General features: G+C 38.8%; 1 long non-coding RNA gene across 1 annotated transcript in view; it reads right to left on the bottom strand.

The window, feature by feature from the left end:
• Window positions 1-873: 873 nt before the first annotated feature.
• The window catches only part of LOC103348092 (uncharacterized), a 377,752-nt gene continuing 362,073 nt past the window's right edge, over window positions 874-16,552 (bottom strand). The window contains exon 3 of the long non-coding RNA XR_016235838.1: window positions 874-2,323. This is a non-coding gene — a long non-coding RNA (uncharacterized LOC103348092). The remainder of the gene's footprint in view (window positions 2,324-16,552) is intronic.

Below are 16,552 nucleotides of genomic sequence, written 5' to 3'. Positions count from 1 at the left end.
TGTTCACTGTGAGGAGCAATTGTGATCAGAGTTCCTTTCCACATGGTGCTCCAGAAAGGCAATTTCAGGTCCTAGAACTAAACCCAAACTACACTACGTGTGTGCTGTATTTGGGAGACACCAACCTTCTCAGAATGTCATTCATTTATTTAGCAAACATTTGCTTAAAAAATTACTATTTGCCAGTATATGATAATGCAAAGATGCATGAGGCATAGACCCTATTTGTGAAGATACTACTATACTTGGAATATATAGAATAGCTACTGTTTATTAAATATTATGGACCAAATTATGCTCTCAAAATTTCTATACTGAAAACCTAACCCATAATGCAATTGTATTTGGAGATAGGGTCTTTAAAGAAGTAATTAAGGTTAATAAATAAGGTCCAAATATGATAGGACTGGTGTACTTATAAGAGGAGGAACAAACACCAGATACATTTTCTCCATAAATGCACAATAATATTACATGAGCACACAGCATAACGGCAGCCACCCACTAGGCAGTGAAGAGACCTGAGCATGAACTCCACCTTGCCAATAATTTGATCTTATGCTTCTCAGCCTCCCAAATCATCAGAAAATTATTCCTGTTGTTTAAGCCACTAAGCCTGCAATTCTCACAGACTAAGACAGCAGGCAATGGCATAGGCATTGTGCACACATATTCATCATACCACAAGGTGCTATCACTTTTCTTATTTAGAACAATGCTTCAATGTGTGTCTTCAATTACAACCCAGACTGGTTCTAGTATTTGTTTTGCTTTTATGGGTGAAAACAAAAGACAAAGTACAATAAATGCAACATTGAAAGAGCTGCTCAAAAAATGGAGTTGGAAGGCCACTATGGAAGCAGGACATGGGCACAATTCCGGCTGCTTCCTGGAATGTGAACTTTGGTCAATTCCACCCTTTGACCACAGGCATCTGGAACAACTGAACAATTACATGGTTCCCAGAGGTTCAAGATGTGTATCAAGAGGTTATCAGACTCTTGTTTTACGGGCCTTTTCATGCTGTTTATATGTTTTTTTTTTATCTCCTATTGGTCACTTAACTCCCATTCCTTCTCAACATATAAGCTCCCACTTCCCCAGCCTTCCTCAAAACACTGATTCAGAGATACCTGAACTTATGTCTCCTGAAATGCAATTCATAATATCCCAAATAAAGTGTTTTTACTTTATTTTTAAAGCTTCCAAGTTTAAAATGATTGATAGAGGCCTTTTTGTATATCTGTTTTGTTGTCTACCTTCCCTTTATAAACCCATTGTCAGAAAATCCACTGCTCTCTAGATGCTGTCCTACTATACTCAAGTTTTTCCTAAGATCACTAGTCTGAGACAGAATGATCCTTCTCCTCTTATCCCTTCCTTACATCTACATGGCCTCCATTCAGTAAAGGGGACTATGAATGACATTTTATAATTCTTGCCTGGTGCTTAAGAGTACACTACTACTTTGCTATTCAAACTGTGGTCTGCAGACTGACAGCATTGAATCTATGTGGGGGATTATTCTTCTCTGACCACAGTAGAATGAAGCTGGAAATGAACAACTCAACAATCTCTAGAACATATGAAAACACATGTAGACTAAACAACATGCTCCTGAATGAACAGTGGGTCATTGAGGAAATCAAAACATTTTTGGAAATGAATGAAGATGACAATACAACATATCAAAACTTATGGGATACAACAAAAGCAGTGTTGCGAGGTAAGTTTGCAGCAATCAATGCCTACATCAAGAAACTGGAAAGGTACCAAATAAATGAACTCAAGGACCTACAAAAACAACAAACCAATCCCAAAATTAGTAGGAAGAAAGAAATCATTAAAATCAGAGAGAATAAACAAGATTAAAACAAAAAAAAAATACAAAAGATCAGTGAAACAAAGAGATGGGTTTTTGAAAAAATAAGCAAAATTGATACACCATTGGCCCAACTAATCAGAGAGAGAAAGAGGGAGAGGATACCCAAATCAATAAAAATCAGAGATGAAGGCTGGCGCCGCAGCTCAATAGGCAATTCCTCCGCCTGTGACGCCGGCACTCCAGGTTCTAGTCCCGATCAGGGCGCTGGATTCTGTCCCCGTTGCTTCTCTTCCATGCCAGCTCTCTGCTGTGGCCCAAGAGTGCAGTGGAGGATGGCCCAAGTCCTTGGGCCCTGCACCCGCATGGGAGACCAGGAGAAGCACCTGGCTCCTGGCTTCAGATCAGTGCAGTGCACCGGCCGTGGGAGCCATTGGAGGGTGAACCAACGGCAAAAGGAAGACCTTTCTCTTTGTCTCTCTCTCTCACTGTCCACTCTGCCTGTCAAAAATAAAATAAAATAAAAAAAATCAGAGATGAAAAAGGAAATTTAACAACAGATACCATAGAAATAAAAAGAATCATTAGGAATTATTACAAAGAACTACAAAGAAATGTATGCCAATAAATTGGGAAACATAGAAGAAATGGGTAGATTCCAGGACACATACAGTCTACCAAAATTGAGTCATGAAGACACAGAAAACCTAAACAGACCAATAACCAAGATGGAGATTGAATCAGTTATAAAATCCCTCTCAAAAAAAGAAAAGCCCAGGACCAGATGGCTTCACTGCTGAATTTTATCAGACATCTAAAGAAGAGCTAATTACAGTTCTGCTCAAGCTATTATGAAACAATAGAAAGGGAGGGAATCCCCCCCAACTCCTTCTGTGAAGCCAATATTAATTGCTAAACCAGAAAAAGACCCAACAGCAAAAGAGAACTATAAACCAATATTCTTGATGAACATAGGTACAAAAATCCTCAACAAATTACTCGCCAGTTGAATTCAACAATACATCAGAAAGATCATTCACCCAGAATAAGTGGGATATATCCCTGGAATGCAGGGATGGATCAATATTTTTTTGAGGTCTTTTTTTTAATTTATTTAATGAGCATAAATTTCCAAAGTACAGTTTATTGACCACAATAGCCTCCTCCCCGCCCCGTGTCTTCCCTCCCATCCACAATGCTCCCCTCTCCCACTCCCTCTCCCCTTCCCCTTCACATCACGATTAATTTCCAATTATCTTTATATACAGAAGATCAATTTAGCGTATGTTAAGTAAAGATTACCACATTTTGCTCCCACACAGAAACATAAAGTGTAAAATACTATTTGAGTACTAGTTATAGCATTGATTAAACACCTAAGAGTAATTGTGTATTAATTACAGAGCTCAACCAATAGTTTTAAGTAGAATATAAAATGAATCTTTTGTATTGTTGTGGCTTCCCCCCGACCTCCCTCCCTCCTGTGGCCCTCCCCTCACCCACTTCCTCTCCCATCCCGCCCTTCATCACGTTTCATTTTCAGTTACCTTCATATACCGAAGATCAATTTAGTATATACTAAGCAGGTATTTCAACAGGTTGCACTCACACAACCGAACCAGGTATAGGGTATTGTTCGACTAGTAGTGTTGTTTTTGAGTTTCATAGATAAACATATTAAGGACAGAGATCCTGCGTGGGGAGCATGAACCCAGTGACTCCCGTTGTTGATTTAACAATTGGCACTCTTATTTATGATGTCAGCAATCACCCGAGACTCTTGCTATGAGCTGTCTAGGCTATGGAAGCCCCTTGAGTTCACCAACTCTGAATTTGTTTAGTCAAGGCCATATCACAGTGGAGGTTCCTTCCTCCCTTCAGAGAAAGGCGCCTCTCTCCTTGATGGCCTGATCCTTCTGCTGGAGTGTTGTTCACCAGGAGGGATGGATCAATATTTGTAAATCAAAAATATGATATATCACATTAACAAACTGAAGAACAAAAACCATATAACTATTTCAATTAATGCAGAGAAAGCATTTGATAAAATACAACATCCCTTCATAATGAAAACCTTAAGCAAACTGGGTATACAAGGAACAATCCTCAACACAATCAAGGCAATTTGTGATAAACCCACAGCCAACATCTTACTGAATGGGGCTCATTTTATTTAAAAGGCAGAGGGAGAGGGAAATGGGCAGGGAGAAAGAGAGGGAGAGGGAAGGAGGGAGAGAAAGAGAGTAAGAGAGGTGTAAAGAGCTCTTCTATCTTCTGGTTGACTCCCTAAATGCCTGCAACAGCCAGGAAAACCAGAAAGGATGAGGGGCCAGGGGCCCGTAATTCAATCCAGGTCTCCCAGGTGGGTGGTAGTAACCCAAGTACTTGAACCATCATCTGCTCTCTTCTAGGGTACACTCAACCACTGTACCAAATATTTGTTCCTAACTAATTATTTTAACTATTGATAAAGTATAACTTTTAAATTCTACTGCACATAGACATCAACCTGGAGGAGGACCTGAGCTTCTGCATTTCCAACAAGCTCCCACATAAATTTGATGCTACCAGTCTGCAGATCACACTTTGAATAGCAAAGTAGTAGTATACTCTTAAGCACCAGACAAGAAGTAACAAATGTCATTCACAGACACCTGATAAGGATGATAAACAAGCAAATTTATTATTTCAGGTATCCATTGGATGAATTCTATTTACTGGGTGCCAAGTAAGTGCCATGTATTGTGTCTTCATGGGGCTACTGGTATAGCAGCAGAGATAAGCACAGACAAGTAATCCCCAAAATAAGCCTATAATTACACACTGTGATAAGTACTCTAAAGGGAAAAAGCTGTTCTAATTTTGTTCCAGAGAATACTATGGAACACTTAATTGAGAATTAGGTTATAGTGGCAGTAGAATAAAAACAGGAAAACTAAACTTTTGCATTATCAATAATAAAGAGTTCCTCAATGTGTTTCAAAAGAATACAAGTTCCATAGAGTCAAATCCCTCTTAGCAAAAATTTTTAAAATTTCTTTGGAACCATCAAAATTCACGCTGTCTTACTAAATTTAGCCTCCAGGAGGACCTTTAGTAAAGACCACTATCTTAACTTACAAGTGTGGTTTCTCTGTTGTGCTTACTCCCTCTATCTGCAAGACATTAGCATTTAAAATAGTGTTAAGCACATTGGAAAAATTCAGCAAACACTTGTTAAATAAATGCATGAGAAAATGAAAAAAAGTGAATGCACAAATTATGAAACCATTTTTATATAACACCTATTGAAAGTCCTCTAGAACTAATGCCCTGGAGAACACACTGGGGGTAGCGGGTCACCAAGGAAACAATGGAGGGAAAACAATGGCTCCGTCATCACCACAATCTGTGCACTTCCAGAATTAATAGAGGAGGAAAGAGAACTCAAGGTCATGACAGAGTCTAGGGGAGCTACAGACTTCCCCCTCTGTTTTGATTTCGTACAGAGAAATGACAGAATCTTTGTGCTTGGTATTTAGGAACTTTGTTTGCACCTCCCCCTAGTTCCTATCCAGTTCTCATGCTCTCCCTACGCTATTCTGCTGACTTCTTCCAGGCTGATGATTTATTTCATTTAAAACATCCTTGATGGCTATTGTTAGATCCTCAGTCATGGTTGGGTGGGGTTGAGAATTTTTCTCACAATGTTCTAATTGTCATATGTTAAATCTGAGCTTCAAGAAGCCTGGACCATATCAGATCCAGATCCAATCCATCATGCATTGAATTAGTCACCAAGATATTCTCTAACCATGAGAATACAATGTGTTAGTGCCATCCTGTTGCCAGATATTTGTGGCTTCATATTTGAGACCTTCATCACTCAGCCGTAGAACAAACCACATTCAGAAGTTGGTATAAATTAGTGTTGTTGACACTTCTATCCGCCCCCCTCTCCCCCCAAAAAATGGCTCTTCCACAGAGACAGAAAGAGCAGTGGTTGTTAGGGCCTAAAGGAATGCAGAGATTAGGAATCACTGCTTAATGGTCATGGATTCTCTCTTGTGGGTAATGAAAATATTTTGGAACTAGAGACAATGGCTGCACAAGATAGTGAATGTACTAAATGCCACTTCATTGCACATTTGCAAATGGTTAATTTTATGTTTTATTTATTAAAGTGAAATTCATATAACAAAAACATTATCTAGGCAATCTAAAATTGTACCCCTAACATGACATTGGAAGAGAATGCCTCACTAACAGAGAATACAATTGCATGAACACAAAATTCTTCAGTCTCTCGGAGTCTATGTATAGATAATAGGGAAAGGAAAAGAACTGTATGAGAACAATATAGCTGTGAGGAAGACAAAAAAGGAAAATTGCTGTTTCTTTAAACATATGTTTTAATCACAGTTCAAATGTAATTCAAGGTAGAAAGCAACAGCTAGGAGGGGGAAGGTAGTGGGGGAACATGCTAGTTATTTTTAATATATTTACATTAAATCATTATTGAACATGAGGAACAAGAATGGGAATTTGCAGCTGGGAGGAAGGTAAAGGGAACTTCATCTCTCTCTTTTGAAATGGATGTGTTAAATGGGTCTCCAACTAGGTCAAAGGAGACATCCTTTGCAGCTGGAAGTGGGAGGATCATTGGAGAATGCTAGTTTGTCTACCTGTCAATATAAAATACACCTCTTCCCTCTCATATAGAAACCTCTTGCCAAACAGACAACATAGGAAAATGAGTGGAAGAGGAAACCAGCTTTTAGTTGGGCTACTTTGATTTCTCAGCTTTAAGAAATTCCCTGGATTTTATAATCCAATGTTATTTTTACATTTCTCTGGGGAAAGAGGTACCAACATTCTTAACATTCTCTGGGTGTTAGGTAGGATATTTCTTTAGGGCAGAGGCTATTAACTTCCAATATTAACTTCTGTATTTCAGAACCTTGTACAATGTCTGGCAAAAAAATATATATAGATGAAGGATGGTTGGATGGATGGTTAGACGGGAAGGAGGGAGGGAGGGAGGAAAGAAGGAAGGAAGGAGAGAGAGACAGATGCTGTCAAGAAACTAGGGGAAAAATGCAGGAAACATGTACATTAACTCTGATATCTCTTCTTGTAAGAGCATAGTAGAGCCAAAGGAAAACCAGCCAGAGGAAGGTAATAAGAGAAAGTAGTTTATGAAATCACTTGGAAAGAAAAATCTCTATTATGTCTCCAACTACTCTGCCTTCTACATGGCCTCTGGTTCCATTTTTATATTCATGAAATAAAAGTGACTCATCAGTAAAAGCACTTGCTTTTGCAATCTCAAAGACCTTGTTTCAAATATGAGTTCTGCCACTTGCTAACCTTGAATGAGTAGCTTTATCTTTCCAATGCCAAGTTTCTTACCTATGAAATTATAATTTTGACAATAAGAATCTTGCAATAATATAGCAAAAATTAAACAAAGTTGTATGAGTAATTGTCTGGCACAAAGGGGCATTCAAAAGATGTTAATTCTCTGAAGTGAGTTTAGTGTTGCTGGGACGAGGTTGTACCAATCTCATGGAATCATCTGTACATATCTCTTCTCAATTCTGAGATTTGTATCATCAGATTGGTAGTTTGAAGGTGGCCACAGTAGGAGTATTTACATCACAGAAATTCGGACACATGTGGAATAGTACTTTTTTTGCTTCAGAAATATAGTTGTTAAACATCTGGTAGTACAACATGAATAACATTTGAAATAAAAGTAAAAAGAATTCTGGTTTGAGAGTTAGAGGAGCTAAATGCTAATCCAAGTTTTTGCAAAGTGCTACTTGCATGATTTTGAATAATGCACTTCATATTCTGAGTCTAAGATTGCCTCGTCTGCAAAATGAAAAGATTGAAATAGATAAGGTTCCTGTTTCTGATAATGACAGGTTATTATTCACATAATGTTCCCATTAAAAGCTAGAAAATCTAAATAAAGTAAGTAAAATAGAAATTTGATATTTGCATACATACAGATGTATTATATGAAAGCATATGCATAAATATAAGAAATACAAAAATATATTCTTATAAACATAAATGACTTAGCAAGAAAATAAGGAAATACTAGGATAAGTAAAACATAGAACAACTGTAGTAAATAGGAAAGGTGCTGTTTTCACCGTGAGGGAACTTGCCAATGTGTCCAACAAATTTCAGTTTTTATTTTTTATCCTCACTTGCTAGCTCACTTGATAAGGATCCAATTTTAAATGCCTAGATCCACATAATGCAAGGAATGTGATCATAAAATCTCTCCAAAGTAACCTAGAACTTTAAAATATACCTACTCTTTAAAATATACCTACTCTCTCACATTCTTAAAATCCACTTTCCATGGTTCAAGAAATATGACACTCTGATCTTGGATAAAGTTGATCTTGAATTTTATTTATTTCCTGTGCCTAAGAGAAGTAAATAAAATAATTTAATATCATTTTTCAAGAATGATCAACACTATAGTCAAAGATAACTAGATGGGGCCGGTGCAGTGGTACAGCAGATAAAGTCGCTACCTGCGGTGCTGGCATCCCATTTGGGCACCAGGTCAAGTCTCAGCTGCTGCACTTCTGATCCAGCTCTCTGCTGTGGTCTGGGATAGCAGTGGAAGATGGCCCAAGTCCTTGGGCCCTGCACCCGTGTAGGAAATCTCAGAGGAAGATCCTGGCTCCTGGCTTTGGATCAGTGCAGCTCCAGCCATTGTGGCCAATTGGGGAGTGAACCAGCAGATGGAAGACCTCTCTCTCTTTGCCTCTCCTTCTCTCTATGCATAACTCTCAATTTCAAATAAATAAATAAATCTTTAAAAAAGATAACTAGACATTTAAGGAAAGAAGGCACTATAGGTGATAAGCAACAGAAATAACAAGCCACAGAAAACAAATCCACAAAAACAATACAATTATCAGATGAAATATATTATAAAGCAATTACACTTAAAAAATAAACTTGAAATGGATGCAGAGAGTAAGGGAAATATGAAAAGAAATATCGCTTTAAAATAAGGTGAAATAAAGCAAATGGAAATTTAAAAAATGAAATAACCAATACTGAGAAAAAGATTTTAAGTCATAAAATAGCAGTTTAAGGGCCAAATCTAGGCTGAACATACATGATTCTAAGGGTTTGACACCCAGAATTTAAATAAAATTTGAACCAGTCTTTAAAGGCAAGAAGATTGCAGGGGCAGTTGTTTCTGCTAACTGTTAATTCACCAGTTAAGATGACCATGTCCCATATCAAAGCCCCAACTGCTGACTCCAGCTTTCCTTTAATGTAGACCCTGGGAGACCATGGTGATAGCTTAAGTAACTGAGTTCTTGCCATCCACATGAGAACCCAGATTTAGTTGTCTGCTCCTGGCATCAGCGTCAGGCCCAGTGAAATACAGTGAACCATAGTAGATAAGATCTTGCTTCTCTCTCTCTCTTTCTCTGTCTCTCTCATTCATAATACTCTGCCTCTCAACTACAGTTTTTTTTTTTAAAAAAAAAAGATAAACATAAAATTCAAAACCTACATTTCTCTTAAAAATTGACATCTGGTTGGCCGGTGCTGTGGCTCAATAGGCTAATCCTCTGCCTTGTGGCACCAGCACACCAGGTTCTAGTCCCGGTCGGGGCACTGGATTCTGTCCCAGTTCCCCCTCTTCCAGGCCAGCTCTCTGCTATGGCCCTGCAGTGCAGTGGAGGATGGCCCAAGTCCTTGGGCCCTGCACCTGCATGGGAGACCAGGAAAAGCACCCGGCTCCTGGCTTCAGATCAGCACGATGTGCTAGCCGCAGCGCGCCAGCCGCGCTGGCCATTGGAGGGTGAACCAACGGCAAAAGGAAAACCTTTCCCTCTGTCTCTCTCTCTCACTGTCCACTCTGCCTGTCAAAAAAAATTTTTTTAAATTGACATCTGGTAACACTGGGCCAATTCACACAAGGCAACAATGCATTTGTACTGATGAGTGGCTGTCTTCTAGGTAGAGGACTTACTCCCTAATTTTCTGCAGTCCCCAACACTTTCTCTCTTCCCATCACTGATGTTGAGTGAGTTGTCAGTTATTAGTGGGCTGGCAAACTCTTCCTGTAAAGGACTATACATGAGGATACTTCAGAAATTTGTGGAAAAATAGAATTAAAAGATAGGCTTATTTTGGTGCAAAATTTTACATTCATGCATAGTTATTTTAAAATAAACATTTTCTGTGAACATTTTAAGGACCACTTAAACACATTGGTTCCATATTTTTATACCAAATAAACATCTTTTACTTCCATATTTCTGTGAACTTTTTGAAGTACCTTCATATATTTTAGGCTTTGCAGGCTGCATTGCTTCAGTCACATGAACACAGCCATAGACAAAACATAAATATATGTGTTATATGCTCATAAAAATTCATGTGTGGCCAATGAGTTTTGGGATATGACTTCAGAATCACAAGCCACAAACCAAAATACACAAATGGGATTATATCACACTAAAAAGTTTCTACATAGCAGAAGAATCAATCAACAGAGGTTGAGAGACAACCTATAGAATAGGAGAATATATCTGTAAACTACATGTCTGACAAGGTGTTAATATCCAAAATATGTGGCCGGCACCGCGACTCACTAGGCTAATCCTCCGCCTTGCGGCGCCGGCACACTGGGTTCTAGTCCCGGTCGGGGCACCGGATTCTGTCCCGGTTGCCCCTCTTCCAGGCCAGCTCTCTGCTGTGGCCAGGGAGTGCAGTGGAGGATGGCCCAAGTGCTTGGGCCCTGCACCCCATGGGAGACCAGGATAAGTACCTGGCTCCTGCCATTGGATCAGCGCGGTGCACCGGCTGCAGCGCACTGGCCGCGGTGACCATTGGAGGGTGAACCAATGGCAAAGGAAGATCTTTCTCTCTGTCTCTCTCTCTCACTGTCCACTCTGCCTGTCAAAAAAAAAAAAAAAAAAAGAAAAAGAAAAAGAAAAAAAATATCCAAAATATGTAAGAAACTCAACGAACTCAATAGCAAGTAATCAGATAACCAGATTAAAAATGGGCTAAAGACATGAATAGACATTTCTCAAAATAAAACACTAAAATGTCTACCATGTATAAGAAAAAATACTCAGCATAATTAATCATCCAGGAAGTAATATAAGCCACCATGAAATATGTCATAAGGTGGGTGCTGTGGCATAGTAGGCTAAGCCTCTGCTTGTGGCACTGGCATCCCATTGGCTACCCGATTGTGTCTGGCTGCTCGTCCTCTGATCCAGCTCTCTGCTTATGGCCTGGAAAAGCAGTGGAAGATGGCCAAAATGTTTTGACCTCTACACCCATGTGGGAGATTCAGAAGAAGCTCCTGGCTTTGGATTGGCAGTTCCAGCCTTTTGCCACCATCTGGGGAATGAACCAGCAGATAGAAAACCTTTCTCTCTGTCTGTCCCTCTATAACTCTGCCTCTCAAATAAATAAATAAAATCTTAAAAAATCAAGTCACTTCTGTTTGAATGTCTTTTAACAAAATAAGAGTAGTGCTGGCAAGTATCCTTGGAGATATGGAGAGAAGGGGACCCTCATATATGGTTATTGAGAATATACATCAATGCCATCTTTATGGAAAACAGTTTGGAAGTTTCCTCAAAAAATTAAACATAGAATTACCATACAATCCAATAATCCCAAGTGTGTGAGTGTGTGTGTGTATTTATCCAAAGGAATTTGAATCAGTTTGTCAAAGAGATATCTGTATTACCATGTTTATTCAGCATTATTCACAATATAGAATGAACTTAAGTGTTAATCACTGGGTGAATGGACAAGGAAAACATGATAACATATACATAATGAGACACTATTTAGCCATAAAAATAAAGGACATCCTGGGGCAGGAATCTGGCCTGGTGATTAAGATACCACATCCCATATCAGAGTGCTTAGGTTCAATTCCATGTTGTAGCTCCCAATTCCAATTTCCTGCTAATATCCACTCTGGGAGACAGCAGGTTACTCAAGTACTTGGGTCCCTGTCACCCATGTGGGAGATCTGGATGGAATTCTCAGCTTCTGGTTTTTTCCTGGCCCAATCATGACTGTTGCAGGCATTTGGTGAGGGTACAGGCAAATGGGAGCTCTCTATATGTCTTCTGTCTCTTTCTGCCTCTTGAATAATAAAAATCATAATAATGTGGATTAACTGGAAGGTATTATGTTAAGTGGAAAAGGCAGAAACAGAAAGATAAATACCACATGATCTCACCATACATGAAATCTAATTAACTTGATTTCATAGAAGTTGAGAGTAGAATGGTGGTTAATAAAGGTTAGGGTAGTTAGGGAGGAAAGGGAAGTTATTGGTCAAAGCATCCATAATTACACCTAATATAGGAGGAATAAGTTCCAGAAATCCACTGTACAGCATGTGGACTATGGTTCATAACAATGTTTTCTTTAAAAACATACACAGAATGGATATTAAGTGTTTGCACCACAAAATGATTACTATACAAAGTAATGGGCCATTAATGAGCTAGATTTTACCAGTCACAAGGCAAGCATGCTTTAAAACATGTTTTATACAATCAACAGACACAATTTTATCTGCCAATTCTAAAGGCAATCAAAGTTTCACTTATGAAACAGGCTGATCTCTGTCATGTTATCTCTTTACTTCTGCTATGTTTTTCTCAGAAAAATCTCTCTCCCTACTCATGTCACTTTCATCAGTCAAGGAAAATGTATTTACAACAAGGATCATGTGTTTCAATAAAAATTGGCAAGATTACAAAATTGACCTGCTTCACCCATTTGCATAATCTCTCTGGCGTCTGTAGGCCTTTGTATTTGTGACATCAAATCTCAATTATCCCTACATGCCTTCCAACTCTATAAATTGATGGTTGGATGTTGGCTATCAGAGTAGGCAGAGTCAGAACTCCTAGGCACTGTGCCCTTATCATTTCTCTTATCAACAACCAGACCTTCCCTAAGGTATTCAGTTTGAGATTACAATATATAAGGCAGGACACAAAGCAGTACCTCCCTATGTACAGAAGCAACTAGTGAGGATAAAAATGTACATTTCTGCTATCGTTGTTTCCTCTGCTACCACCTGTTTTTAATAAAGGTTTTTGTTTATCACATACAAAACAGGGTGAAATATAAACTCTACTCAACTTCTTTGAGTTCCATGTAACTTATTTAAAAGTATTAAAATTCAAAGACAAAAATAGATTAATTCCATAGTTAAAAGTCAGCTTTCAGTCTGAAAGCTCTCCACAGACAGGATTTTTTTTTTTTAAGATTTATTTGAAATACAGAGTTACAGAGAGGCAGAGAGGTCTTCCATCCACTGGTTCACACTCTAAATGGCCTCAATGGCCAGAGCTGCTGCGCCATTCTGAAGCCAGGAGCCAGGAGCCCAAGGACCTGGTTGCAGGGGCCCAAGAACCTGGGCCGTCTTCTACTGCTTTCCCAGGCCATAGCAGAGAGCTGGATTGGAAGTGGAGCAGCCGGGACTCAAACCAGCGCCCATATGGGATGCCGGCACTGCAGGCAGCAGTTTTACCCACTATGCCACAGCACTGGCCCCAGAGGCAGGATTTTGATTCAGCTCAAGTCGGTGTGTTTTGCTCTTTTCCTTGATTCAAATCATATGAATAACATAATTTATCATCTTTTTAACAACATCATAATCTTAATAAAAATGACTATAGGAAAAAATAAACCCTATTTTCTCTATGACTATTTACTGAGCTCATTCTGAAAGATAATTCCATGTATATGATCCAAGTTAGGGAACTCTTGTTTTCTTCAGGTTTTATGTATTTTGGATAAGATGCAATTACAAATTATCTAATCTCAGAATCTTCTCTAGAGTAAAGTGAATTATTAACATATTTTATCAAGTCTAAGAAGTACCCTTTTCAAGTTTTAATATCTCCATGATTGAGATGGCTCTCACAATTACTGTTATATAATTGGTGGCTGTAACATAATTGTCACTGCAAGCACATGAACATGTGAATATTGGTAGAATGGTTGAACAATGATCATTCTCAACAGTTTAGAAAACAGACCAATTAAGAACTATCTGAAGAAGTAATATGAGCACTAGTTGTTCTCTGACCACCTTGTCTTTTTTTCCTTTGAAAGGTTTATTTTAGTATTTGAAAGACAGAGTTTACAGAGACTATTAGAGCCAGAGAGAGAGAGAGAGAGAGATCTTCCATCTGCTGGTTCTCTCCCCAAATGACCACAATGGCCAGACCTGAGCTGATCCTAAGCCAGGAGCCAGGAGCTTCCTCCAGGTCTCCCACAGCTCCACTTTTGATCCAGCTCCCTGCTAATGTGCCTGGGAAAGCAGTGGAAGATGGCCCAGGTCCTCAGGGCCCCACACCCATATAGGAGACCTGGATAAAACTCCTGGCTCCTGGTTTCAGATCAGCACAGTCCTACCCATTGGAGCCATCTGGGGACTGAACCAGTGGATGGAAAACCTTTCTCTCTCTCTCTCTCTCTCTCTCTCCCTGTTCCTCTCTGGAACTCTAATTTTCAAATAAAATAAATAAATCTTTAAAAAAATATATATGTCCAGCATGAAATTTGCAGAGCAAAAGTTAGTGGCTGGAAGAAAACCCTAGAGATTGTATCAGAACATTCTTTTAATAAATACTACGTCATTAATGCTCCCAATGGCACTGAGGATGATGTTGTATAAGAAACATAGAAAGCAAAATAGTATAAATTTAAAACTGGTTCAAGGCAGGACTTCCAGTTAGAGCAAAATAAAGAGGCTGAGAAATCATCTTTCAGGAAAACATTTTTATGCAAAATTGTCAAAAATACACATTTCATGGCTCTGGATGTTGACTGGAAATAAACAACATACTGAAAAGCTACCAGAATGTGGGGTAGGAGTACTGGAGGCCTGCAGATTTTTTGGATGCAGTTGCTGTCTCTTATCAGGGTAGAACTGACTTGGAAACCATCAGCTTCCTGTCATTAAAGGCTGTTTTGGAGGGGAGTGTAGAAATGAATGCCCAGCAGTGTGTTTAGTAAAACAGAGTTGTAGGCAGCCCTAGGAGCCTGAGAATGCAATCTCAGTCAGGAATTTCAAGGGGGGAGAACCTGTATATGAGATAGCTAGAGAAGGGCCAGATAAATTCATAGTTATTCTTGATTAATTAGAAAAATATAGAAATGCATGGGAGAGATAAAAAAGAAAAGATTAGAAGAGATTAAAAACTCAAGCACAACAGAAAACTGCCTGGGTTTTGAACATTCTCTACAATTCAAGCACAAATAAATTGCCACAGAATGAAAGTCTTAAGAGATGAGGTGTTTAAGCATAGCCCACCGAATGATTGGGTGAACAGGAATAGACACAGGGCAACTTCTTAAAACCCAGGTTAAAAAGCACAGATAAGATTTTTTTTAGTGCAAAAAAATATCTGTGGTCTTACATTGTGAGAGAGACAGGTCCTGTAGATTAAAGACAACAGGCAAGTTACCAAAAAGCAATAATAATAATAATAATAATAAATAATAATAAAAAAGAAATCAGAATGCATAGTTGCTAAATACATTAAAGAAAATGTCCAATCTCCACAAAAGATGATGAGACATGCAAAGAAACAAGAAATAACTCAAAGCCAGCATTGTGGTACAGTGAGTTAAGCTACCACCCACAACACTATCATTCAATATGAGCCCTGGTTGAAGTCCCGGTGACCCACTTCCAATCAAGCTCCCTGCAGATGCTTGGGCCCTGCCACCACCCACATGGGAGACTAGACTGAGTTCCTGGCTCTTAACTTCAGCCTGGCCCTGCTCCAGTCATTGTGGCCATTTGGGGAGTAAACCAGCGGATCTAAGATCTCAATCTCTCAATATCTCTCTCTATCTCGCTCTCTCTCTTCCTCGCTTCCTTTCTACCTCCCTCCCCCTCCCTCCCTTCTTCTCTGCAACTCTGCTCTTCAAATAAACTCTTTTTAAAAAAGAAATTATAACTCATGTAAAGAAAGAAAACAATAGAAATTGATTCTAATTGGGCCCAGATATTGGATTTAACAAAGCATTAATAAAATATGTACAAAGAATCAAAGGAAAACAATGTTTAAAAACTTAAATTAAAATATAATAACTGATTCAACAAATATGGGATTTTAGTAAAGAAACAGAAACTACAAAAAGAATCAAATGGAATGTCTATGGTTCAAAAGCATAATACCAACAAAAAAATTCATAAGATGCACTCAACAGTAGACATGAGGTGGCAGAACAAGGAATTTCTACTGATCCAAACTGAAGACAAGTGATGGAAGTACAAATAACTACAGCCAATATGGGAAAAAAGTAGGTATATGCTTTGGAAAACTAGAAATAGATATACCATGTGACACAGCTATCCCACTTGTGGGAATATATCCAAAGGAAATAAAGTTAGCATATGAAAGAGATGCCGGCACTCTCAGTTTATTGCAGTTCTGCTCATAGCACCAAAGCTACAGAATCAACCTAGATGTCTATCAATGCAGAATGGACAAAGTAAGTGTGGTATATACCCACAATGGAATATTACTCTGCCACAAAAAGGAATGAAATCCTGACATTTGCAACATAATGGATGGGATTGAGATCATTGTGCTAAGTGAAATAAGCCAGACACAGAAAGACAAATATGTTTTTCTCTCCTGTGTGGAAGTTTATACACACACACACTGTATAGTAAAAGGGAGTGGG

This window comes from Oryctolagus cuniculus, chromosome 6, assembly GCF_051225735.1.
Source record: "Oryctolagus cuniculus isolate XC-2025 breed Fujian yellow rabbit chromosome 6, ASM5122573v1, whole genome shotgun sequence".
In the NCBI taxonomy this organism is placed as follows: domain Eukaryota; kingdom Metazoa; phylum Chordata; class Mammalia; order Lagomorpha; family Leporidae; genus Oryctolagus; species Oryctolagus cuniculus.
The sequence above is the reverse complement of the archived record's forward strand: the minus strand, read 5'-3'. Positions and strand labels throughout refer to the sequence as shown.